The sequence below is a fragment of the Dendrobates tinctorius genome, unplaced genomic scaffold, assembly GCF_039654945.1.
Source record: "Dendrobates tinctorius isolate UK_male_01 unplaced genomic scaffold, ASM3965494v1 ptg000008l, whole genome shotgun sequence".
NCBI classification, from domain to species: Eukaryota; Metazoa; Chordata; class Amphibia; order Anura; family Dendrobatidae; genus Dendrobates; species Dendrobates tinctorius.
In genome coordinates this window covers 70519860-70544413 of record NW_027361676.1, presented here as the reverse complement: position 1 = coordinate 70544413, position 24554 = coordinate 70519860, and the positions used below count along the sequence as shown (strand labels likewise).

At 45.5% G+C, this 24554-nt stretch overlaps 1 protein-coding gene across 4 annotated transcripts in view; it reads left to right on the top strand.

The window, feature by feature from the left end:
• Nucleotides 1–1781: 1781 nt before the first annotated feature.
• The window catches only part of IRF2 (interferon regulatory factor 2), a 102595-nt gene continuing 79822 nt past the window's right edge, over nucleotides 1782–24554 (top strand). For 2 of the 4 annotated variants that reach the window (XM_073578305.1, XM_073578282.1), the window contains exon 1: nucleotides 4465–4684. The gene's annotated coding sequence lies outside the window, so the exon portion shown is untranslated. Of the gene's footprint in view, nucleotides 1804–4464; nucleotides 4685–4711; nucleotides 4994–24554 lie in introns of those variants that run through there. The other 2 variants (XM_073578300.1, XM_073578292.1) reach the window with 2 other exon arrangements.

Sequence of the window (24554 nt, the reverse complement as noted above, 5' to 3'; positions counted from 1 at the left end):
CCTGTGCTGTATTGTGCATAAATATGTGATTCTTCAGATTTTGTATTAGTTAATGCCTGATGAAGAGACCTGAGTAGTCTTGAAAGCTTGCAATTTGTTACCATCTTTTCAGTTAGCCATTAAAATGTATCAACCACTGAGGGCTCTCAATTCTGAATATTTTTCTATCTACTGGCTAACACGATACAAAGATATACATCTTTCCTGTAAAGCTAAATATGAAACTCTACGCATTTCCGCTTTGATGGTCTAAAAGGTTCATCAGGAGAATAACACAATGGTAATTAGATTGTACTGTCAGTAGGGAATCATTCTTAGCTAACATATATAGAGAGATAAAATGGCGTATACAAAATGTTACTAAGCTTGTGCTATTAGTAGGGAGTTGTACTTAATAAGCACATGTTAAAATGGAGTAGCGCATTGGGGTTTCAGTGATGCTCCATCCTGTTCATGTCAGGGGAAATTCGTTTGGGTGTGATATGCCAGACTAAGCATCTCTGAGAAACCTGGCGGCCAAGTGGCCCTTCTAGAAGAGGGGGTACTGTCACGATTCCACCTATAGGTGTGTTTGGAAGCAGGGAGTGACAGTTCAGCTGTGCAGTCTAGGACAGGGGCTTGCTGAACTCTCAGTATAGTGCTGGACAGCTCAGCACTCCAATCGAAGGCAGGGGCCTGCTGAGCTGTCAGTGTGTTGAGTGAAAGTTCAGTTGAGGCTTCCTCCATATATCTGCCATTTAAGTGATTACCTGGCTATTTAGCTGGCTTTCTGCCTTCAATTAGTGCCAGTTGTAGCTTTGCTCAAATGGTGTGCACTTGATTCGTTCTATGCTTTTGATCTCTGTTGCCAGACCTTGGAATTTGGCTTTGACCATCTATTTGCCTTACTGTTTAGATCTGATACCTTCACAGAATTCTGACCTCGAACTTTGACCTGACCATGCCTTTGCCTTATCCCTTTGTTTATGACAAGCCCTCTTGGAATCTGACCCTGAACCTCTTGACTAATCAGTCTCACGGCTTGTGTATATTATTATATGTAAATATTTTCTCTCTTAGCAGAGGTGCAATACTTTAGATTCCATGTCACAATCTTTATGGATTTAATTTTTTAATTTGCTCCAGTGCCCACGGTCCGCTCCATGCCACCCATCCCTAGACCAATAGCTCTGGATAGGGTAAACTAGAGAGAAAACACCATTAATTCTTTAGGTGGTGCTTATTTCTTATGCATTTTAGGATTAAGTAAATCATGTTAATACAGCAAAAGAGACACAGAGAGGCTTCAAAAGTCCAAAGCTCAGTACAGGCAACATATATACAGGTTGTATGATCCAAGACAAAAGGAAGCAAAATACTCCTTGTCTAAGCACTTACCAATATGATTTCCCCATCTGTCTAAAGGGCTCATACTCACTTGCGAGTGTGCAGGCTACATGTATTTCTATGCAGCCACACGCTCCGGTCCCAGTGCCGGCGGCAGTGCCGGGTTTTCATGTGAGAGACTCGCATGAGAATCGTGTGAGTCTGAGTCCTTACACAGAAAACAGTAGCAACTTGTACCTTTAGATTGTGCTCTGCTCCTGAGTAGCCATCCCAACCTTACCATAGAAGGAGCTCATTTTGTCCAGATAGAGATGTCCCTAGGCCTCAGTACAGCTGCCTTTAATAATGAGGCCTCTGCAGAAGCAGAACTTGTAGTGGGCCAGTAATGAAGGCTTCATTCCACCCAATACACTACAAATCCAACATGTCCAGAATATACTGAGGGACTAAGCTGGAGCGTTTCACCATGTTGCACAGGTGAGCTACCCAAGTAGAACATATACACCATGTATGGCTTCTGCAGTCATCACCTGATAAGACATATTTTTCATTTTCATGGTCTTGTGAAGAGTAGAGGACTTTACTAGGATGTGTTCACAAGTGGCATTTTTTAGGCAAATTTAGCTTTGTTTTACAGTAAAAGCAAAGTCAATGAGATTTCAAAAATCTCATGCACAGCTTGTTTTTTTCCCCTGACTGTTTTGTCATAAGAGCTTGTTTTTAAAAAAAAAAAAATGCAGTGTGTCACTTTTCAGCAAAAATGCAGATATCAGGTTTTGCTGAGGTTGTTTTATGCGCTAAACTTTATCAGCATGCACGTGACACAATGTACCCTAACAAAAACACAATAAAATAATGCACCAAAAACTAAGAAAAAAAAATCGCAGCAAACCTGCTTTTTGTAAGCAGCTTAAGCACAGCTTAAACTTGCCATAAAAAAGCAGCAAAAACGCAACGTGTGAACACAGCCTTAGGTCACTTTATCGCTGGGGTCAGACTTGCGAGAAATTTACACAAGTCTTGCATGTCAATACCCGGCACTGCCGCCGGCACTCGGGACTGGAGTGTGCGGCTGCATAGAAATACATGCAGCCGCACGCTCCTGTCCAAGTGCCAGGTATTGACATGCAAGACTCGTGTAAGTTTCTCGCAAGTCTGACCCCGGCCTAAAAAGTACGTCTGCACTTGGCCTAAGGGTATGTACACACTTTGCGGTTTCTGCAGCAGTTTTGGCTCTGCAGAAACGCAGCAGATTCTGCTGCGTTGTACAGTACCTTTATTTCCTATGGAAATAAAAAAAAGCTGTGCACATGCTGCGTTTTTTTCCATGCGGTTTTGCTGCAGTTTTCAAAACGCAGCATGTCAATTGTTTGGTGCAGAAACGTTGCAGTTTCACACCTCATCCATTATGAGGTGTAAAACCGCAGGGCAAAACCGCAGCAGGTTTTCTCTACAAAATCCGCAGAGACAAAAAACTATGTGTGCACATAGCCTAAGGCTGAGTTCACACGTAGCGTTTTTTTCGCATTTCCGCGGCGGTTTTAACTGCGCGATTTTGCCGCGAAAAATAAGCATCCCATGCATTCCTATGGGATTCCGCAATGCTGTGCTAATGCTGCGGTTTTTACCGCGGCGGAATCGCTTCGCGGTAAAAACCGCAGCATGCTCATTAATTTGCGGAATCGCGGCGATCCCGCACCCATAGGAATGCATTGTTCCGCTTATTTCCCGCATGTGGCTGTGCACACCATGCGGAAAGTAAGCAGAACATTTGCGGATGGTACCCACGGTCCGGAGGAAAGGAGACTGTCCTCCAGGCTTTGGGTACCATATTCCTGTAAAAAAAAGAATTTAAAAATAAAAAATATTGTTATTCTCACCCTCCGGCATCCCGCGCAGCATTCCCGCTTCTCTTCATGCTCTCGTTCCCAGTAGTCCTTTGCGAAAATGCTCGCGATGACGTCCGTTCTCGCGGGATCGCGAAGTCTCGTGGTCATTCGCGAGACGTCGCGATCCCGCGAGAACTGACGTCATCGTGGGCATTTTCGCAAAGGATTACTGGGAACGGATGCGCGGGACGTCAGAGGGTAAGAATAACACTATTTTTTTTTACATCCTATCTTTTACTACTGATGCTGCATAGGCGGCCTCAGTAGTAAAAAGTTGGTCACACTCGTCAAACACTATGTTTGACGAGTGTGACCAACCTGTCAATCAGTTCTCCAAGCGATGCTCCAGATCGCTTGGAAAACGCTAGCATTCTGCAAGCTAATTACGCTTGCAAAATGCTAGTTTTTCCGCGGGAAAATCGCGGGAATTTAAAATGCGATTTTCCCGCGGACTGGAATTCCGGAATTCTCGCGGTAATTTCCGCGAGAGTTCCGGTACGTGTGCACTTAGCCTAAGGCTGTGTGCACACGCTGCGGAAAAGGTGCGGATTCATCCGCGCGGATTTTGTACAATCCGCAGGTGAAACCGCAGGTCAAAAGACCTGCGGTTTTACCTGCGGATTGCTCTGCGGTTTTGCCCTGCGGTTTTTCATCTCCTCAATGGAGGAGATGGCAAACCGCAGGAGAATCCGCAGAAAGAATTGACATGTCAATTCTTTCTGCGGATTGAAAACCGCAGATAATCCGCGCGGAAAATTCCGCACCGTCTGCACTGCGGTTTTTGATTCCCATAGGGAATCATTGTACTGTACACCGCAGCAGAAACTGCTGCGGGTCCGCAGCGGCCAAAACCGCTGCGGAACCGCAGCAAAATCCGCAGCGTGTGCACACAGCCTTAAGGTGTGAAACTGCTGCGGAATCCGCCCAAACAATTGACATGCTGCAGTTTGTCAACTGCAGCAAAACCGTGCAGAAAAAAACGCAGCGTCAGCACAGCGGTTTTGAAAAGCCATAGGGTTACATAGTACTGTACCATGTCTGCGGAACTGCTGCGTTTCCGCAGGGCCAAAACCGCTGCAGAATCTGCAACGTGTGCACACAGCCTGATTGTTTGCACTTATAAGAGCCGTGTAGCCGGATCCATGAAGGCGGCATCCTCCTCTGCGGCCGCCCCACAGCTCGCTCTGTAGTTTCCCCGTTGCTGGCTGTGACGCGCTCAGCGCACAGGGAAGTGAAAATGAAATTGCCTTTTTCCGAGAATGGCTGAGCCGGGGGGCGGTCTCGCCAATGAGAAAGCTGCAGTACAAGCCCGATCCGCCCCTCCCTGTCCTTGTGCTGAGCAAACATGAAACAAACAAATCCTGGGAGGGGGCACTCTTCTGCCTGAGCTCTCTCACTTTCCTCTCCTTGTTTTGCTTTCGATCTGGAGCCGTCACTTTTAGTTTTGATCCTGCGATCATTTACTACTGGTATGTAACTTGCATTTTAGAGCGCACCTTGCCGCCCCGGAGCTCTGATCGCCACTTCCATTTGGGGAAACCATTAAGTAACAGCCCTGATCTGTTCCAGTTTGGCTTCCACATTTACTACACACAGGAAGCGGGCATTACCCAATCCTCTAGAGCCGGGCTGTTAGGAAGCTGTAATTTGGGGTGAAGTTTTAATTTCGCTTTTGGATTTAAGCTCGATGATCGTGCCTCTCGCCTGGCAGGCTGCTCTGGGGGAGCTTCATATGTGCAGCTGAACATCTCCACAATAGGAAGTATGGACTGGTGCAGGTAATCATTCCACTGCTCAGGGAACAGCTGGCTGTGTACCGTGTTAGCGAGGAGATAGAAAAATAATCAAAATTCAGTCTTTGTAGGGAAGGGCAGCAATGTGACATTGTGATGGGGCAGCTGGGCAAGATGACTGGGCAGGATGGTTGGGCAGCCGGGCAGGATGACTGGTTAGGATGGTTGGGCAGCCGGGCAGGATGACTGGTTAGGATGGTTGGGCAGCCGGGCAGGATGACTGGTTAGGATGGTTGGGCAGCCGGGCAGGATGACTGGTTAGGATGGTTGGGCAGCCGGGCAGGATGGTTGGGCAGCTGGGCAGGATGACTGGGCAGGATGGTTGGGCAGCTGGGCAGGATGACTGGGCAGGATGGTTGGGCAGCTGGGCAGGATGACTGGGTAGCCGGGCAGGATGGTTGGGCAGCTGGGCAGGATGACTGGGCAGGATGGTTGGGCTGCCGGGCAGGATGACTGGTCAGGATGGTTGGGCAGCCGGGCAGGATGGTTGGGCAGCAGAGCCCAGCTGACAGGCGGCTATTTACAACATGAGCTAAAAGCTTCCAAAATAGCAGTGATCTCAGTGGGCACACACTGGGAGGACTGCTAGCCAAAGCTGCAATGTGTGGGGGGAAGAGATGCATTTGTGTGTTGTTTTATGTGCATGTAAACCATTTTGTAATATTACTTCTGTGTAGAACATAGATTACTCATTTCCAGGCCTGGCGCTGTGGTTGCACAAGGTGCTATAGCATTTGCTTGCAGCTGCTGAATGTGTGATCCTTTTTTCTCTCCGTTCTCCATGTTTGCAGTGCTGTGACATTGTCTTTAATGCTTTAGATTTTGGAGCCCCCCATGGGGTCCCCACTATGGTGACCACTAATATGCACTTGTCATTGCCATAGCTATTTGATATCTCCTGGATTTGCTGAAGTTTTGTTTCGGCTTCACCATATTGTTAATTTTCAGCATCTGCAATCTTTCCTGTATATGTGGCATATGGCTGCACTCATTTATTATGCCCAGCTATGTTTACAAGCAGTAGACATTAGGAAGCGTGTCCGGCTCAGGCCCGTGTATTGTGCTCTAATAGATTGTTATTGAAGTCTTCTTTCAAGACATTAGGGTTTTTTTTTTCTGTTATTAGTTTGTCGCCTTTTTTTCTTTCATGTATGGAGTAAAGCGGTCAGGGACTTAAATGGTTAAAGAGCTCTAAAGCTTCTCTCCTTTCAGTCAAGTAAGTTAGTTGATTGATGTCTGACACAGCCAATGGGATTGCAGGGCTGAGTGCAGATCAGCCAGTCTGGGCACTTGTGACTGTCAGGGGGAAGGGAGGTCTGTGTGCTGGCAACTTGTAATAAGCTGGGGAGGGGGGGAAGGGACTTGCAGGCCCAGGCTGGCTGACTGTGGCACCATTGCCTTCATCCAATACATGCACAGTGCAGACAAGCCTCATTGTCATCACTGAACACTGTGAGCAATGAGCATATCGCTGCATGTTACACTTCATCCTTTACACAGCGGATAGAAAACATAGTATATAAAACACTGCAATATTTACTAAACTTGGCCACACTAGAAGTAAACATAAAATAAAAAAGTTCTGTCGTGGATTGAAGTGTAACATGAAGACCCCGATGCCAAATCCGTAATAGGGTCTGTGGTTACCATGGGCTATTTATAATACCGCTGCCTCCTTATGGGGTAGAAGGACCTCAGACACCAGGACCTGTGCGCAAATGTTACTTTTGTATCCCCATACAGCTGCAGTCACTTTAGTGAACCTTAAGCAAAGACTAGAAAGTTAGTTACGGTAGTTATTTGCTGTGTGATATATACACAAGCATTTTTAAATTTTTGGTGTCATTTTTATTGCAAGCCCAATATTTTGGAGGAGATTTTCTAAGCTTGAGTTGTGTAATTTTACAAATTAAGCTTTCATTTTGATAGTGTTCTTATAAAATGAAAGTGACATTGTGATTGGTTTCTGAAAATGCCATCTGATGCAAAACTTTCCATAAGCTATACATTGCATCAGTGATCTAGAGAGGTACGATGCGGCCTCAGCACTTAGTTTTACAGGTAGGTTGTGGCATATTTTTTACATCTAACACCGTTTATTGAGATGGTCATAAGAAAATGGATGATTATTCACCTGAGACATTATTTTAATTGGGCGGAGGGAGGATGTGGCTGCAAGACGCATATGGTGGCATTTATTGCTATTCAGAACCACTTCGAACCTCTGTGGTTGATCATTTTGAGCGAAAAGTTTTGTTAACTTAATATTTTTTTCTTGCTCCTTAATGAAGCACTCTTACTAACTTTAATTCATTAAATGTGTGTGTACGTTGTAGTGCAGCAGGGTTGGTGCAGTGTGACAGACAGGCAGTGACCCAGCAAAGTTCAAAGCAAAACGTAATTTAATGTCCAGACTAACAGAAAATAAATAGCACACGACATCCTCCGGATTGCAGCCGGGAACAAGACAGTCCAACTCCGAGACCTGTTGCCGTGGGTGACTACACCGCCGTGCATGCTGAGGGGTGCCAGGCCTTTAGGTTCCGCTTGTTCCTGTGTTGCCTCACACAGGTGGAGTTCTCTGCAGAATCTTCTGCTCTGCACGCTTGCAAAACCAAACTGACACACCCAACCTTTTGCTTCAGGGGTTTTTACAAGGAATCTGTGGCCGTAGGCCACATGGAAAACCCATCCGGGAAGGAAACGGACTTCCCCACTACCATCCTGTAGTCCGTTTCAAAAATAAAAACCCAGGTTTTCTTAAATCTGCCTTGACAAACAGCTAGCCCAAGACCAACATTTACTTTTATTTTGCATTGCAATTACAGCTATGCCTGTGACTGCAATGCACTCCCGCGGCTTCAATACACCTGTGCGCATCCTGGGGGAAACACGTAGCGACCCTCGCATATGACACCAGTCACTGCCTCATATATCCCCCTCCTCTGTTCAAACTTGTGGGGTTGAACACTTTCCACCACACAGGGGGTCCGTGACAGGGCATCCGCATGTCCCTGTGACTTCCCCGCCTGATGCTCCACTGAGAAACCAAAGTTTTGTAGGGACAGGAACTATCGGGTTACTCGTGCATTCCTCTCCTTTGCGTTTCTCCTCCACGCTTTGTTACATGACCAATCACCTCCTCATTCTCCGTTGCAGAAGACACACCCACTTTCCTGACTGACAGCAGATTTGGGCCAGTTTTGGCTGGCCTCGACCTTGTTTATTTGAGGTCTGACAACCCCACAGCCTATCTCGTAACCTAAGTACTGGGCTTCTGGCTCTCGGTACGGTTTCCTCTGTACCCTTACCTGTGGCTCAGTGACAATGTCATGCTGTGTAACCGAGGTCCGCCCTGGGAGCTTCGAGAACACATCCATAATCCGTTACATCTGAACCCGAGCCTCCCGTAGCTGCTGATCAGCGAAAGCTCCATTTATTTTAAACTGATCCACGGCTTTGTCCTTGGCCGGTCCCAGAAGGTTCCCCGTTGCTACAACCAGAGTCGCCTCCATGACCACACACTCCTGGTTCCTCCAGGCTTTCTTTTTGTGCGCGCGTCTCTGCATGGAACCCTGAAGCAGAACAGCTGCACTGAAAATGGGCTGAACTAGATGGACATAAGGTCTTCCTTCAGCCTTCAAAACTATGTTACTATGAGCTGTCCCGAACTTACCAGGGGACATTTTCAGCTTGGAGATCAGTGGGGTCTCCTTGTCCTCTCCTGCCATTACCTCTAGGGGCAACCTATCGGGATTACACTTTGTCCCTAGTTTGGCGACCCCCTATGGCTGGCAGATATTGCTGACTCAGGATCGTCGAGTTCTGCGCCCGGAACAACATTTACCTTGGGAGGGTTAACCCTGGTCTCCCACATGGACCAGAACTGGGGCAAGTCTCTTCCCAACACAGTCTCTTATGGAAGGGTCTTCACCACTCCCACTACATGTCTAATGTCTCCAAACGGTGTGGAAAAAATGACCTCCCCCAGTCGGACAAGGATCTCACCTTCCATCCTCCCGACTGAAGTCCAGGTATGGCTTCTGGGCATCTCCCATCAGGAAGGGGGCTTCCATTTCAGCTCACTGTGACACTGGCAGGCTCTCCTACTCTGTAGTGTGCTGAAACACCATGAGGAAGGCTTCCACATCGTATTTCAGATTCATCTTTTTCAGCGCTGTCCGGACTCTGTAGCGGGCCTCAGCACGGATCAGAGTCACTGTTGAAGGCGCCTCTTGCAGGACCATAATTTGCTGCAAGGTCAGCTCACTTGTATTCTGCTGCTGCTGATACAGTAGCTCCTGCTGCTGACGCTGCAACTGCAGCACCTCTTGCTGCTGCTCTTGCTCCTGTTGCCGCTGTTGAGTTAGGACCATCTGCTTCAAAAGCTCCTCCATTTCTCCAGCAGGCTTGAGCACTGACATGCAGCACACTTTTTGGTATGCCTCAATTCACACTGCCTGTATTCTCCACCATACGTAGTGCAGCAGGGTTGGTGCAGTGTGACAGACAGGCAGTGACCCAGCAAAGTTCCAAATTAACAAATTTTAATGTGCAAACTCACAGAAAATAAAAAGCACACGACATCCTCCGGATCGCAGCCAGGAACAAGACAGTCCACCTCAGAGACCTGTTGCTGTGGGTGACTGCACCGCCGTGCACGCTGAGGGGTGCCAGGCCTTTTGGCTGCGCTTGGCCCTGTGTTGCCTCACACAGGTGGAGCTCTCTGCAGAGCCTTCTGCTCTGCACGCTTGCAAGACCCAACTGACATACCTAACCCTTTGCTTCAGGTTTTTTTTACAAGGAACCTATGGCCGTAGGCCACATGGGAAAACCTGGCCGGGAAGGAAACGGACTGCTCCACTACCATCCTGTAGTCCTCTTCAAAAATAAAATCCCAGGGCAGGTTTTCTTAAATCTGCCTTGGATAAATAGCTTGTCCAGGACCAACATTTACTTTTATTTTGTATTGCAATGCCTGTGACTGCAATGCACTCCCGCGGCCTCAATACACCTCATCCTGGAAGGAACACATAGCGACCCTCGCATATGACAGCAGTCACTGCCTCACAACATATATTTAATGTAGTGTGTGTTAATATGCGCATTTACCGCTGTTTCCTCCAATGTCCAGGGCTCTTCTACTCCTCTGTGACATCACTGCTTTTTAAACTCTCTGGGTCACGTTGTGCGCTGCATGTCCTGGAAGTGTCTTTTACAATGTAAGTCTGTGGAGTGTTAGAACTAGGCCCCATAGGCTTACATTGTAAAATCAACTTCCGACTTAAGCATAGAGTAGGCTGGCTAGTCGCAATTGCGGTTATGTCACTAAGAAGCAGAGAAAAACTTTTATTCACTAGAGGTAGTGTATTACCACACTTAAGGTACTGTCACACTTAGCGATGTACCAGCGATCCCGACCAGCGATATGACGCGGTCAGGATCGCTGATACATCGCTAAGTGGTCGCTAGTGAGCTGCCACACAGGCAGATCTCACTAGCGACATCGCTGGGGTCGCTACTTACGTGTCACACTAGGCGATCCTGCGTCCTCCCGCCCGGCTCCACGCGTCGCTCGTCTCTCCACAGGAAGCGCCGCAGGAAGTTGACGACGAGAAGCGGTCCTGGACGTTCTCGCGCGATCAGCGATAACCAGCGGGGGAGCGGGTCGTAGGTAAGTATCAGACACAGCGATGTCACTAGCAATATCGCTATAACGTCACAAGTTATAGCGATATTGCTAGCGATATCGCTTAGTGTGACAGTACCTTTACACTACATTACATGCATATGCACACATTTATTGAATACTAAAGATAGTGGCAGTGCTACTTTAAAAATAATAGCCACTGGACACTTATGTTGTGATAAGGCTTAATTTTTTTTTTTTTTCTTAAACAGTGACAGTCGTTTTAATGACCTGACAAGCACCAAGGTGATACCATGATCTGTCACTTAGTTTACTGGGTGCTGCCGTTTTGTTACCATCAAAGCTTTTAGATTTAGCAATGTAGCAGAGCTGAGAAAGTGAATACCGTCCACACCAGGCTCTGTATATACAATGTCCATAGACAGTGAGCTGCCTATCACAGGAAGGGGCATGTCTGACTACCTGGCATGCCCTGCTGTGTCTAAGCAATCATAAGCTCCTGGTGCTAAAACAATCATTACAGGTAAACAAATCCTGAGCTTGATAAGAGAGGCACTTGGCCTCCCAGACCTTCTGGACTGTTGTTGGGACACATGATGCTGGTGCCCAATTGGTACTGACGTCACTGACCCCAACTCCTTTCCATTTGAGCAGGATGAGGATGTCTGAGAACAGCTGCAGCTCGGACTTCCTCTTCATGTTCGATTTGAGCGGAGACAGTGACGCCAGCACTGATTAGGCGCCGGTGTCACAACAACCGCACTTGCACAGGGGAAATCTCAAGCCATGTCCTCTGCAGTCTCCGATTCCTCTGCAGCCACAGAGATTCCTGCTCAGCAGAGACGTCGGTCCCAGCGTCTTGCCCAGGCTGATTCTAGGTGTCTGGTGCTCCTTCTGGCTCTGCTATAACACCATGTTTGAGTCAGCAGCAAGCAGACGCTTCTGGGACTATGTCCTGTCTTTTGCTTACTGAGCATGCCCGTGGGACGACCTCTCATTGGATGTCGGAGGTCACATGCACAGGTCCCGTTCCTGCTCGAATTTGTCCACTGGGAAGGTCCCGGAAGGACACCGCTATAAAAGAGTTGCATGGCCGCTTGGCCATGCGCTAGTATAGACTCAAATGCTCTGTCCTTTTGCTGGCACCGCAGCCACGGCGCGAAGAACTGATGGTCTAGAGCAGAGGTCTCAAATACGCGGGCTGCATGCGGCCCCTGAGGCAGTCATCTGCGGCTCTTGGTGCACCACATGTCTCACCCCCTGAGGCAGATAGAAGGTGGAAGGCACGCAGCCATCCACGAGCGCGCGATGGCTATGTGTTCTGTTTGCACAGGACCTGTGATGAGGTCACAGGAGGGTGAGGAGTCAGGGGGTCACATGATCAGGGGCCTCAGTGAATGCAGATCACCGCTGTCTTTGTGCTGGGTAAGTGTTTCTGTGTGGGGTCAGGAGGGGTTTACAGGGTGGATGTAGTAGAGCCGCGTGTGTAAAGAGAGGAGCCGCGTGTGTATGAGGTGTACAGACCGGAGCCGCGTGTGTACGAGGTGTGCTGAGGGGAGATGTATGTGTATTTTGGCATGGGGTGGGCCCCATTTGAAAGTTCGCACCAGGGCCCATAACTTTGTAGATACGCCACTGCTCACGCTAGAAGAGAGGAAGAGTGCGCCGCTCCGTAGTGGCTGTGGCCCTAGTGATGACATCCCTCTGGCGCTATGTAATGACATCACGCCAGCACGCACAGAGCGGAGGCGTGACTTTCCCCCGATTGCTGGATTTTGCAGGTGACTGTGGCTGTGCGTGTACAGTGAGATGACAGCGCCGGCTCACATGCAGAGCCAACACTATCACCCGCTGAGGTAAGCTGTACATCGCAGCTGACAACCTATTTGAACGGCCACGATCGGTATTAGCACCGATCGCGGCCGAACCCCTTAGATACCGCTATAAATTGTGACTGTATTAAGCTTGAAAGGAATGCGGCCCGCCAGCTTTAATCTGCCGAATTTGAGACCCCTGGTCTAGAGGAACTCTAGCCCTGTGCCTCTGAAACAGAGTTCTGTGACCTTTAACTAGCGCTCACCCAGCCGAGCTCTGTGAGTTCAACATGCTCCGGCGTTTGTTTTAGCGGCTCTGTGAGGTAACAGAGTTCGCTCCTGAGCACACCGGGTCAGTGGTTAACCCAACGTTGTGCGTTTTGTATTCCGCCATTACTAAGCAGCAGTCTACCATCTCTGCACGGTGGACCCCCGGCTGTGAGCGCACCTAGCCTCTACTTTATATTATTAGTTGCGTTCCGCAAGCCCTAACATGCACGAGAGCCCAGAGAGAGCAAATACCGACACTGCGGGAACGGCGCCAGCTTGGGAGTTGAATATAAACTTTATTACTAAACATTTTGATCTAAAAGGGGTTGTCCTAGTAATTGACAACCCCTTTAAGTTTTAACACTTTTTCCTTAGGTGCAATAGATAATATTTGAGCTTTGGATGTGCAGAGTCCATATGTTTTTTTTTTTTTTTTTTTTCTTTTTACAAGCAAAGGAGTAGTAAGAGGAGAAGTGAATTAATTGGGAAAGAGGATAAGGATAGATTAGCATCCCTCTAAATTGTTTGCTGGGAGGCCACAAAGTGGAATATTGCAGTAGTTGAGGTGGGAAATGATGAGACCGTGTACTGGCATTTTTTAATTTGAGTTGAGGAAAGGATTCTGGAATTTTTTTTTGTGTTGGAAGCAGGGTGAGGTGGTAAGGGCTTGGGTATGTGGTTTGAAAGACAGAGAGTTAAGGGTTACAATGGAATTGTGATACAGGTGAGTGTGTGAAGTCATTTACTGTGATAGATCAGATGGGGAGGTTGAGTGAGATGGCGAAAAGATGAGAAGGATCTGGCTGATGGTAACAAGGATTCTGGGATGCTGGACAACAGAATGATGACATCTGAGCCAGAGATGTAGATGAAGTGTTTTCGGCATATAAATGGTACTGGAAGCCAAGGGATAGATGGAGAAGAGTAGGAGTCCCAGGACAGAGCCTCGAGGGACACCAACAGACAGAGGGTGGGATAAGGAGGTAGTGTGAGAGATGCATAATATGCTAATATGCCTTTAGTGGGGTATGTGAATATCCAGGAAAGGTCAAGGTCTTTGATGTCAGGAAATAGAAGGATTACTAGTAAGAAGGAATGGTCAACTGTATGAAAGATGAAGCATAGGTCAACGAGGACTACAGAGTATTGATGTTGCCTTTGGCAATTAGCAGATAATTTGGCTCTCCTTAGGGTCATTTCAGTAGAACTGTAACAAATAAAATAACCTATAGAGGTATACTTGCCTTTTTTCCACACCCCAACCAGTGTATCCAGTGTAGGTCAATCCAATGGTCGGTGCTGGCTTTGGAAAACTGTGATTGACTGCAATTGTCAGGTGTCTGCGTCATTAGAGAAACACCCAGTAATGAAGCTCTCGCCTCTTCTTTGAAATGGGTAAATAAGGGGGGAAAGCCTGCGACAAATCGGCAGCAGACTGAGCGTGGTGCAAATATACAAATGCAAGCCCGGCATGCCTGAAAATAGTCTACAGCATGCGAATAATATTAGTGAAATATCGACTTGCTTTTTACTCTAATTAACAGTTGATTGTACCAGTGCAAATCTACAAGTAAACTCTGCTCGATATTTTGCAAGGCTTTTAGGCTGCTTTTACAATTACCTTGTTTTTTCGGGCCGATTTTGTGGCCCCAATAGACTCCTATGGGGCCGCAAAATCGGCCCACAAAAATTACACGGTGTGCCATATGGCTGTGGGGGCCGTATTTGCGGCCGTGATAAAAGCTCGAGCTTGCTCGATCTTTTATACGGCATACGGACACGGCCCCCATTGAAAAACAATGGAGCCGCAAAAACAAACGGAAGTTTGTTTTTGCGGAGCACCTTCACTTCCGGTTTTGCAGAACTCCGTTTTTTTTTCCAATACTATTTATTGAAATAGTATTGGAAAAAAAAAACTCAAGTGACGGTGCTCCATTGTTTTTCAAAAATAAAAAACGTCTATCCACAAGCTTTTTTGCGGCGGCCCATAAAAATTGCGGCGGTAAGTGTAAAAGTAGCCTTACGGACATGGCCTCCATTGAATCAATGGGGCCACAAAAACAACGGAAGCTTGCCCAGTGTGTTGACTTTGTGGTAGACCGTGTTTGCGGAACACCGTATTTTTACTAGGACACTCCCATACAGTGTCCATTTTATCAGGTATCAGACATCAGGTATGAGAATCAGGTATCAGACATCAGGTATCAGGTATGAGAATCAGGTATCAGACAGAGTATTTCTGATGTTTGATTTTGATATATGATCAAGTCCTAAAATGGACACTGTAAACCCATGTACTTCCTGTTTATCACTTCGAAGGCCTGCAGAAATCCAAGCGTTTGGGACTAGAGAGATTTTTTGACCACTGGAGTCTTTATACCTCTTTTATACCTCCGTTTGTCAGTCTGGTTAAATACAGCGCTATGATGTACATTTTGTATGGCAAGTTGTCTTTTCAGTAAAGAAGTGTGACTATTTCAAACAACATTGTTGTGCAACGCCTCAGAAGAAAACCTGAAGCACTTGCTCTACTAGCTGATACTTTATTTCTACATACATTTTTCCTTTCATCCCACATAAGTTTATTTTGGACTGTTGCCCATGTTGATTCCATCAGCTTTATAGTAGATAAATGCCAGTGTCTATAAGCATGACTTGTGTGATCTCATAGATCCAGATCAGAGCGGAGATTATGTTTTAAGGCTACTGTCTAGGAAGAAGCTCAAAATTCATATGCATTGTCAAGAAATGATTTGCTATTTTCTCCAATTCTTGCAGCTTGGTTGTTCTTTAGCTCAGCTCCATTAGATTTGACCTGTGATCAGTAACTACAACTTAAGGGGAATCTGTCAGCAGGTTTTTGCTATATAATCTGAAGACAGCAGGAGATAGAGGCTTAGACACAGATTTCAAGGGTATAGGCCCCGTTACATTTAGCGATGCACCAGCGATCCCAACCACGATATGACCCGGTCAGGATCGCTGGTGCATCGCTAAATGGTCGCTAGTGAGCTGCCAAACAGGCATATCTCACCAGCGACATAGCAGCGGTCGATACTTACCGTCAGACCCAGCGATGATGACTTCTTCCGCCCGTGTCTATGGTTCGCTTGTCGGTGCCAGCATGAAGCCGCCGCCGAGAAATTGACCAGGCCGATCTCACGCGATCACCGATAACCAGCGGGGGAGCCGGTCGGAGGTGAGTATCACATGTAGCGAAATCGCTTGTGATATCGCTGCCGCGTCACATAATCGGTGACGCATTAGCGATATCGCGATGTGTAAAAGGCCTTTATGTCACTTGTTGTGTTTACGAACTGTGAAGGATTTATCACTCAGAGATTAGCATTGCTAGACTAGTCTAGTCCAGCAACTAAACACCACAATGCCGAAGGGCATTGTACACAGAGAGTCTGGTGGGGGTTGGGTCAGCTCTCTCAGCTCTGCTTCATTCTAAATCTAAAAGCCCTGATTGTATCAAAAGGCTGCACCCAGTAATCTAAGTGGTACATCATTGGATTCAGCTTCTCTTTACCAACATTACACTGCTCTCAGATGAGGCAGCAAAAACCTGGGGACAGATTTCCTTTAAGTACAGTGTCACAAGGAATCTAAGGTAGTCTGAGACACTCCTCCTTTTCTCATCATTGGTTCAACATGCTGCTCTCACTCCCACTCTTCCTCTGATTGGCTGCTATGTAGAGACACAAGTCTATCACTGGCTTACTAGGAAGGTAATGCACTGAGAATTAAATATGAAAAATAAATAGGTATTTGTATATGTACTGAATCAAAAGAGTCTTAAGGCCCCGTCACACATAGCGACTCACCAGCGATCCCGACAACGATATCAACGTGTCAGGATCGCTGGTGAGTCGCTACATGATCGCTGGTGAGCTGTCAAACAGACAGCTTCACCAGCGATCAGCACCAGCGACGCCGAGCGCACGGCGACGCTGTATACCTTAAGTTACCAGCGCGCTGATGCAGGGTACTGGTAACTAAGGTACACATCGGGTATCTAAGGGACTCACGTCCCTTAGATACCCGATGTGTATGTCAGTTACCAGCTGATCACTGGTCTCCCGCCTGTCACACGCAGCAATGCGTGATGGCCAGTGGGAGACCAGCGATCAAAGAAATGTCCAGGGCTTTCCAAGAGCGATCAGCGATACCGGCAGGGGGTTGGTCGCTGATCGCTGTCATACACAGTGATCTCGCTGGTTTGATCCCTGTTGTGTCACAAAACTTGTGACTCAGCAGCGATCTCGCTAGTGAGATCGCTATGTGTGACGGGGCCTTTAGTGAGGGGGAGCCTGGAAGGTTGCCTTAATTGTCTTCTATAGCACACAAGTTACGGCCAATATAGTCTAAAGTTCTTAAAATGCTTCTGTTGCATCAGCATGCCCCCTCCTTATCTAATCAGTGTGTAAATATATAATAGGACTTTTTTTTTGCTTGTGCCATGGATATAGCTTTTTATCAATGCCTCAACTCTGATGAAGTCTCTTGAAACTCTCAGATTAAAGGGTTGAGAGAAGGGACACACCCCTGTCAGCAAAAAAGCCTCAAGAATGTCCTCCTGAATGGGTTACTGTTGAGCTAGGCACTCTTGGAAAACAGGTCTGACAACTCTGAATCCTAGGTGTATAATTTCACATAGGTCTATACCAGCAGCTCTGCTACTTGTGTGACAAGTGTCTTTATTCCCATTATTAAAGGTATTGTGAGTATATAGGCGTTACTCCTGTGTAGTAGTCAGGCAGTAGGGCTGGAAAAAGTCATTAGACTCACTTATAATAAAACAAGGGGTGATCTTTACTGTATGTGATACATGTGACCATGATCTGTTCATCCAGATACAGAGGGAATCACACATGACACAGTAGTGATGTGTACTAAGGTTGGGTTAATACCTTGTCATTTTGGAGTTTTTTGACCTTATCCTCTGCACTATTGTGTGTGGGCACACAACTTTGTTATAGTGCTTCATCACTAGCCTTGCCAGTAAACTATTTATTTTTTCCCACCAGATGTATGCATTTATTGAGTCTTGCTATTACATTATTTTTGAAATATTACCCTTTTTTCTTTATGCTATTTATGCACACAATGTATTCTTCAGGCATGTGAACTCCATAACCTTCTTGAAAAAGTGTCCAAAAAATTCTCAAAACAGTAAACATATGCATTTTCTATGTAAAAAAGCCTTGCTATGCATATGTTCAGTGTTGTGAGCATGTTTTAAACCCTTCAGGTTTCCAAAGATGTCAAGCGGATCATTCTTCTTGCAATTTCCGATCTGTAGATACTCTATAGTTCACAACACCAGTCAATGGGAAGGGCTATAGTAAGCTTTGGGTGTCTTTTTGAGTGTTTTGCCCATGTTTTTGCCTTTAAAACCACTAGCAATTTCTTCATTGCTGAATAGAGTTAAAAAAAATGACCACAATGCGACAGTAAAAAAGATGCCACAAAAACACTAAAAAAAAACTGCTGGTGATCAAGAACAATGGGAAAAAACGCTTAGGAAATAACTGAAAAGGCAGTTCAGGAAAAAGAATGCTGACATTTCGTGACACAACTTCCTCCTGAAAAACTGTATGTTCGCCCACCTAAAAAAAAAAAAGTTGTGTGTTCATTGTACTCATGTCATGATCCAGACCGGGTTTTGAGGCCTGTCTCTTCATGTTCCCAGTCTGGTCATTTCAGGGATTAACCTTTCTCAGGTTTGCTATTTAGCTCCTCTGCATCTTGCAGGCAGTGTCAGCTATAGTTCTGCCTTCGTCTTGTGTATCTGACTCTGGTATATTCTCATTTGTCCTGCTGTGATCCCTGACTTGCCCCGTGTCTGTTTATTCCCTCTGTCTGTCCTGATTCAGTGTTTCCCTGTAAGTTTGTTGACTCCCTGGTTTTGACTTGGCTTGCAATCGGACATGCTTCTGTCTTATCCGCTTCCGACAGTTGCTGACCGCCTGGCTTGTTTCTGACCGGGTGTTCTGCTGTGACCTTTGGTACTTCTGCTTCTGACTAGGCTTTTCTGACCACTCTTTTGCCACCTGTGCTGCTGCTCAGTGTTGCTACGCTGTGTGTGCAACCTCTCTTTCCTCACCAGCACCCCCTGGTGGAGGTTGCGCTATACTGCACTGCATTAGAATGACAGCTCATACCCTAAGAGTGTGTGCACACGCTGCGGAATCTGCTGCGGATTCATCCGCACGGATTTTGCAAAATACGCAGATAAATCCGCAGGTCAAAAGACCTGTGGTTTATCTGCGGATTAGCCTGCGGTTTTGCCTTGCGGTTTATCATCTCCACAATGGAGGAGATGGTAAACCGCTGCGGAATCCGCAGAAAGAATTGACATGCAATTCTTTCTGCGGATTTGAAACCGCAGCAAAATCCACTCGGAAAATTCCGCAGCGTCTGCACAGCGGTTTTTAATTCCCATAGAGAATAATGGTACTGTACACTGCAGCTAATTCTGCTGCAGATCCGCAGGGCCAAATCCGCTGCGGATCCGCAGCAGAATCCTCAACGTGTGCACACACCCTAAGGCTATGTTCACACGTGGTGGTTTTTTTCACGTTTTCGCGGCGGTTTTAACCGTGCGATTTTTGCCGCGAAAAATAAGCATCCCATGCATTCCTATGGGATTTCGCAATGCCGTGCTAATGCTGCGGTTTTACCGCACGGAATCGCTTTGCAGTAAAAAGCGCAGCATGCTCATTAATTTAGCGGAATCGCGGCGATCCCGCACCCATAGGAATGCATTGTTCTGCTTACTTTCCGCATGTGACTGTGCACACCATGCGAAAAGTAAGCAGAACATTTGCGGATGGTACCCACGGTCCGAAGGAGAGGAGACTGTCCTCCGGGCTTTGCTTACCATATCCCTGTAAAAAATAGAATTTAAAATAAAAACTATTATTATTCTCACCTTCCGACGTCCCGCGCAGCCTTCCCGACTCTCTCCACGCTCCCGGTCCCAGTAATCCTTTGCGAGCGATGACTGGGACCGAGAACGGACGTCATCGCGGTAATTCTCGCAAAGGATTACTGGGACCGGGAGCGTGGAGAGAGGCGGGAAGGCTGCGTGGGACGCCGGAAGGTAAGAATAACATATATATATTTTTTTATTATTTTTTACATCCTATCTTTTACTATTGATGTCGCGTAGGCGGCCTCAATAGTAAAAAATTGGTCACACTCGTCAAACACTATGTTTGACCAGTGTGACCAACCTGTCAATCCGTTCTCCAAGCGATGCTACAGATCACTTGGAAAGCTCTAGCAATTCTGCAAGCTAATAACGCTTGCAAAATGCTAGTTTTTACGTGGGAAAATCGCGGGAATTTAAAATGCGATTTTCCTGGGGAATGGAAATCGGAATTCTTGTGGTAATTTCCGCGAGAGTTCTGCTACGTGTGAACGTAGCCTAATTGTCCCATTTACCCATTTGCTTGTCCCTTGCACACTGGCCTAGTGAATCAGTGGAAGGCCTCCATTCATGACTGGTGCAGCCTGTTCCAACCCCAATCATAATTAACACCTAAAAGAATATAGTCTAGGCAGGAGCGCACACAGTTGATTTGCCAAAGTAAAATGTATTAGCTGAAAATTTCACTTTTTAAGTGAGTTAGCAGAGAAGTTTGGATGGTCATTCACATTTGACAGCTGTCCTCCGATCGGTTGCTCAGCTGACAGCTATCTCTCCCGAGTCACCCATACACAGGAACACCAGTGGCACCAAAATCGATTGGTTCAGACAACTTTTATTGAAGGAGTGTGAGCTTTTGTATATGGAGTCAGTATTCTCTGCTATGAGCACAACACAGAGCTGATTGCTTGTCGGTTTTGGATGGAGTATTTGAGGCTGCTGCCTTGGTACATCCTTTGTATATAGGGATTTTTCCTCTGGTTTGCATTGGTCTGTAGCAACGGTTTGATGGTTTTGCACAGGGCACTTTTACAGTAGTGTACATTTTTCCTGTTACTTTGCATATGCACCTGTGGGAGCATCTGCATATTTCTCTTGCTGCACAGTCTCCTCTTCTTATTTTAAGTTTCATAATGTTAGTGTGTTATGGTTTTACAGACTAATCAATATATAATATATTGGATATTTTCTCTCTAGCAGTTATAAGTCTTATTCACTGTTTTTTTTTTTTTTCCAAAACAGAAGATCATAGGTCTATAGTTAGAATCTGGTACAGGAAGGAAGGAACTTACAGAACGTTAAGGAGCTTTTTTTTCCACTTTACTTTTTTAATAGATTTTTATACATTTTTAACAGTAAATTTATAATTTGATATTTAAATACAGAATGTTACCATAAATATGTAATTTTAATAACACGACTAGAGATGAGATACTAAAAGCAAGAACTGAGTACTGATTTCCAGATTTCTAGCACTGAAAATACTCTTATATAATCCTCATTTTACTATGTCTATCAATAATTAAAGTAACATAGTTAGCAAGGCCGAAAAAAGACATTTGTCCATCCAGTTCAGCCTATATTCCGTCAGAATAAATCCCCAGATCTACGTCCTTCTAAAGAACCTAATAACTGTAAGATACAGTATTGTTACGCTGCAGGAAGACATCTCGGCCTCTCTTGAACTCCTGGACTGAGTTCGCCATCACATTCTCCTCAGGCAAGGAATTCCAGTTTCTCACTGCCCTAACAGTAAAGAATCCTCTTCTATGTTAGTAGAAAAACCTTCTCTCCTCCAGACACAGAGAATGCCCCCTTGTGACCGTCACCTTCCTTGGTATAAACAGATTCTCAGAGATATATTTAAATTGTTCAATTATATAAAATTATACATGGATATTAGCCCCTGAGTTGTCTTTTTTTTTTTCTAGACTACATAATCCTAATTTTGCTAATCTCTCTGGGTATTGTAGTTCCCCATCCCCTTTATTAATTTTGTTGCCCTGCTTTGTACTGTACTCGCTCTAGTTCCATTATATCCTTCCTGAGCATCGGTGTCCAAAACTGTAAACAGGACTCCATGTGCGGTCTAACCAGGGATTTGTACAGAGGCAGTATAATGCTCTCATCATGTGTATCCAGACCTCTTTTAATGCACCCCATGAACCTGTTTGCCTTGTTATAAATATTAGATCTAAAATTAACACATCCTTATGCTTGATATATTCTATATATATAGCTTTATTAAAGGAAGGGCCAGCACCAGGTTTTCGTGGACCCAAGGCAAAAGAGTCTCAGTGGGCCCCTTTAACACATACCATGATTCATAATGCACAATTAAAGGCAACCTGTCAGAAGGACTTTGCTGAGTAACCTACAGACACTGTCAGATTTTCTCCATTATACTGATTGAAATGATACCTTGGTTGATGAAATGCGTCTTCTTGTTGTTGTTTAATCTTTATTTTCAATTTTGAGTTAATGATATGCTCGTGCCCCGGAGCGGCCTGTGGGGGGGGGGGGACTTCATGTGATGCTTTGATTAGATTTTCATCTGTATGGCTTCTGACAGGTCATTCATACCTCAGTGACCTGCCCCCTAGTTTACATAATGAATAATATATATATATATATATATATATATATATATATATATATATATATATATATATATATTCTTCGGCATTTTAATTCTTTTATTTGATGCTACAAATTCATTAAGAAATAATAAATCTGTCTGAAAATGCACCACATAAAGACCCCTCCCCCTCACAGGCCAGCCCTGGAGCATGAGCATATCATTAACTCAAAACTGAAAATAAAGATTACACAACCACAGGACAGATTTCATCAACCCAGGTATCATTTTAATCAGTATAACGGTGCCAACCTGACACTGTCTGTATGTTACTCAGCACAATCCTGCTGACAGGTTCCCTTTAAGAAATATAGGCATAGTGTAATGCCAAATATGTCACTTACTGCTTACATTACATGAGTGATATCTATGGTACATTCTACAATAGCTCAGAAACCGGCGACTCCTAGCAGTGCACAGTACGTGCTCTGAGGGGATTCAAAAGTCTGCACACAGTGACTGCTGACTTTTCATTTTAGATAGGACAGTTTAGTCCTCTATACAGTTTTATGGGCACCACATAGTCCTCCATACAGTATTTTGTGCACCACATAGTTCTCTATACAGCATTAGGGGCATCATATAGTCCTCCTTACAGTATTATGGGCACCACATAGTTCTGCATACAGCATTATGGGCATCACATAGTCCTCCTAACCGTATTATAGCCACAGTATAGTCCTCCTTACAGTATTATGGGCACCACATAATCCTCCATACAGTATTATGGGCAACTTATATTGCTCCATACACTTATGGGCCCCATATATTGCTCTATACAGTGTAATGATCCATACATTATATTGGCCCCATGTAATGCTCCATACAGATTAATGAGCCCCATATATTTATATATTGCACCTTACACTTATGGGCTCCATATTTTGTTCCACACAATATAATGGGCCCCATATTTTGTTCCATACAATATAATGGGCCCCATATAATGCTCCATGCAGTATATTGGTCCCATATAATGCTCCATATAGAATAATGGGCCCCATATATTGCTTCATAAAGAATAATGGGTCCCATATATTGCTCCATACACTTATGGGCCCTTTATATTGCTTCATACACTTATGGGCCCCATATATTGCTCCTTACGCTTGTGGGCCCCATATATTGCTCTTTACACTTGTGGGCCCCATATATTGTTCCTTGCAGATTAATGGGCCCCATATTGCTCCTTACACTTCTGGGCCCCATATATTGTTCCATACAGATTAATGTGCCCTATATATTGCTCCTTACACTTCTGGGCCCCATATATTGTCCTACACAATATAATGGGCCCAATATAATGCTCCATATAGAATATAGTGCTCCAAACAGATTTTGCATCGTACAATGGGGAGGTAGAGAAAGCACAGAGGCGGCTGAGACACAGCTCAGGAAACAGGATTAACAATCTTGTTTCCATGTCACTGTGCTGTTCCCCAATATATGGTGCCCATAATACTTTATGGAGGGCTGTGTGATGGCTATAATACTGTATAGAGGACTATGTGGCGCCCATACAGTATATTATGGCCCCATATATTGCTCCATAAAGTATATAATGGCCCTATATAATGCTCTGTACAGTATAATGGGCCCCATATAATGCTCTATACAGTATAAGTGGTTCCATATCCATTCAGTACAGGGGCCCCATATAGTGCTCCAAGCAGTATAATGCTCCATACAGTATATAATGGCCCCAATATATTGCTCCATATTGTATAATGGGCCCCATATATTGCTCCATACAGTGTGATGGCCCCGTATAATGTTCTATACAGTATAGATATGCTCCATATAGTATAGATAGCTATGTACGGTATATATAGTATAGATATGCTCCACATATAATGCTCCATACAGTATAATGGTCCCTATATATTGCTCCACATGGTATAATGGCCCCATATATTGCTGCATACATAAAAATAAATAATCATACTCACCTCTCCTTGTTCCCCGCTGCTCCCGTCTGTTCAGCGTCTTCTGACTCTCTGCAGTACTCAGCAGAGGATGCGCTGTAGTGACTTCATTGCGCCCACTGCCTTGAGATGTCAAAGAGAGTCAGAAAACACTGAAGAGACTGGAGCAGTGTGGAACAGGGAGACATGAGTATTAGCGAAGGGCCAATGCTAGCGCTAGTCCCGGGCTCCCCCGACTCACAGGCCCCATAGCGTGCCGGTGTCCCCAACATTTAATGGTGCCCTCACTTTTTGTGCAGGGCCCCGACA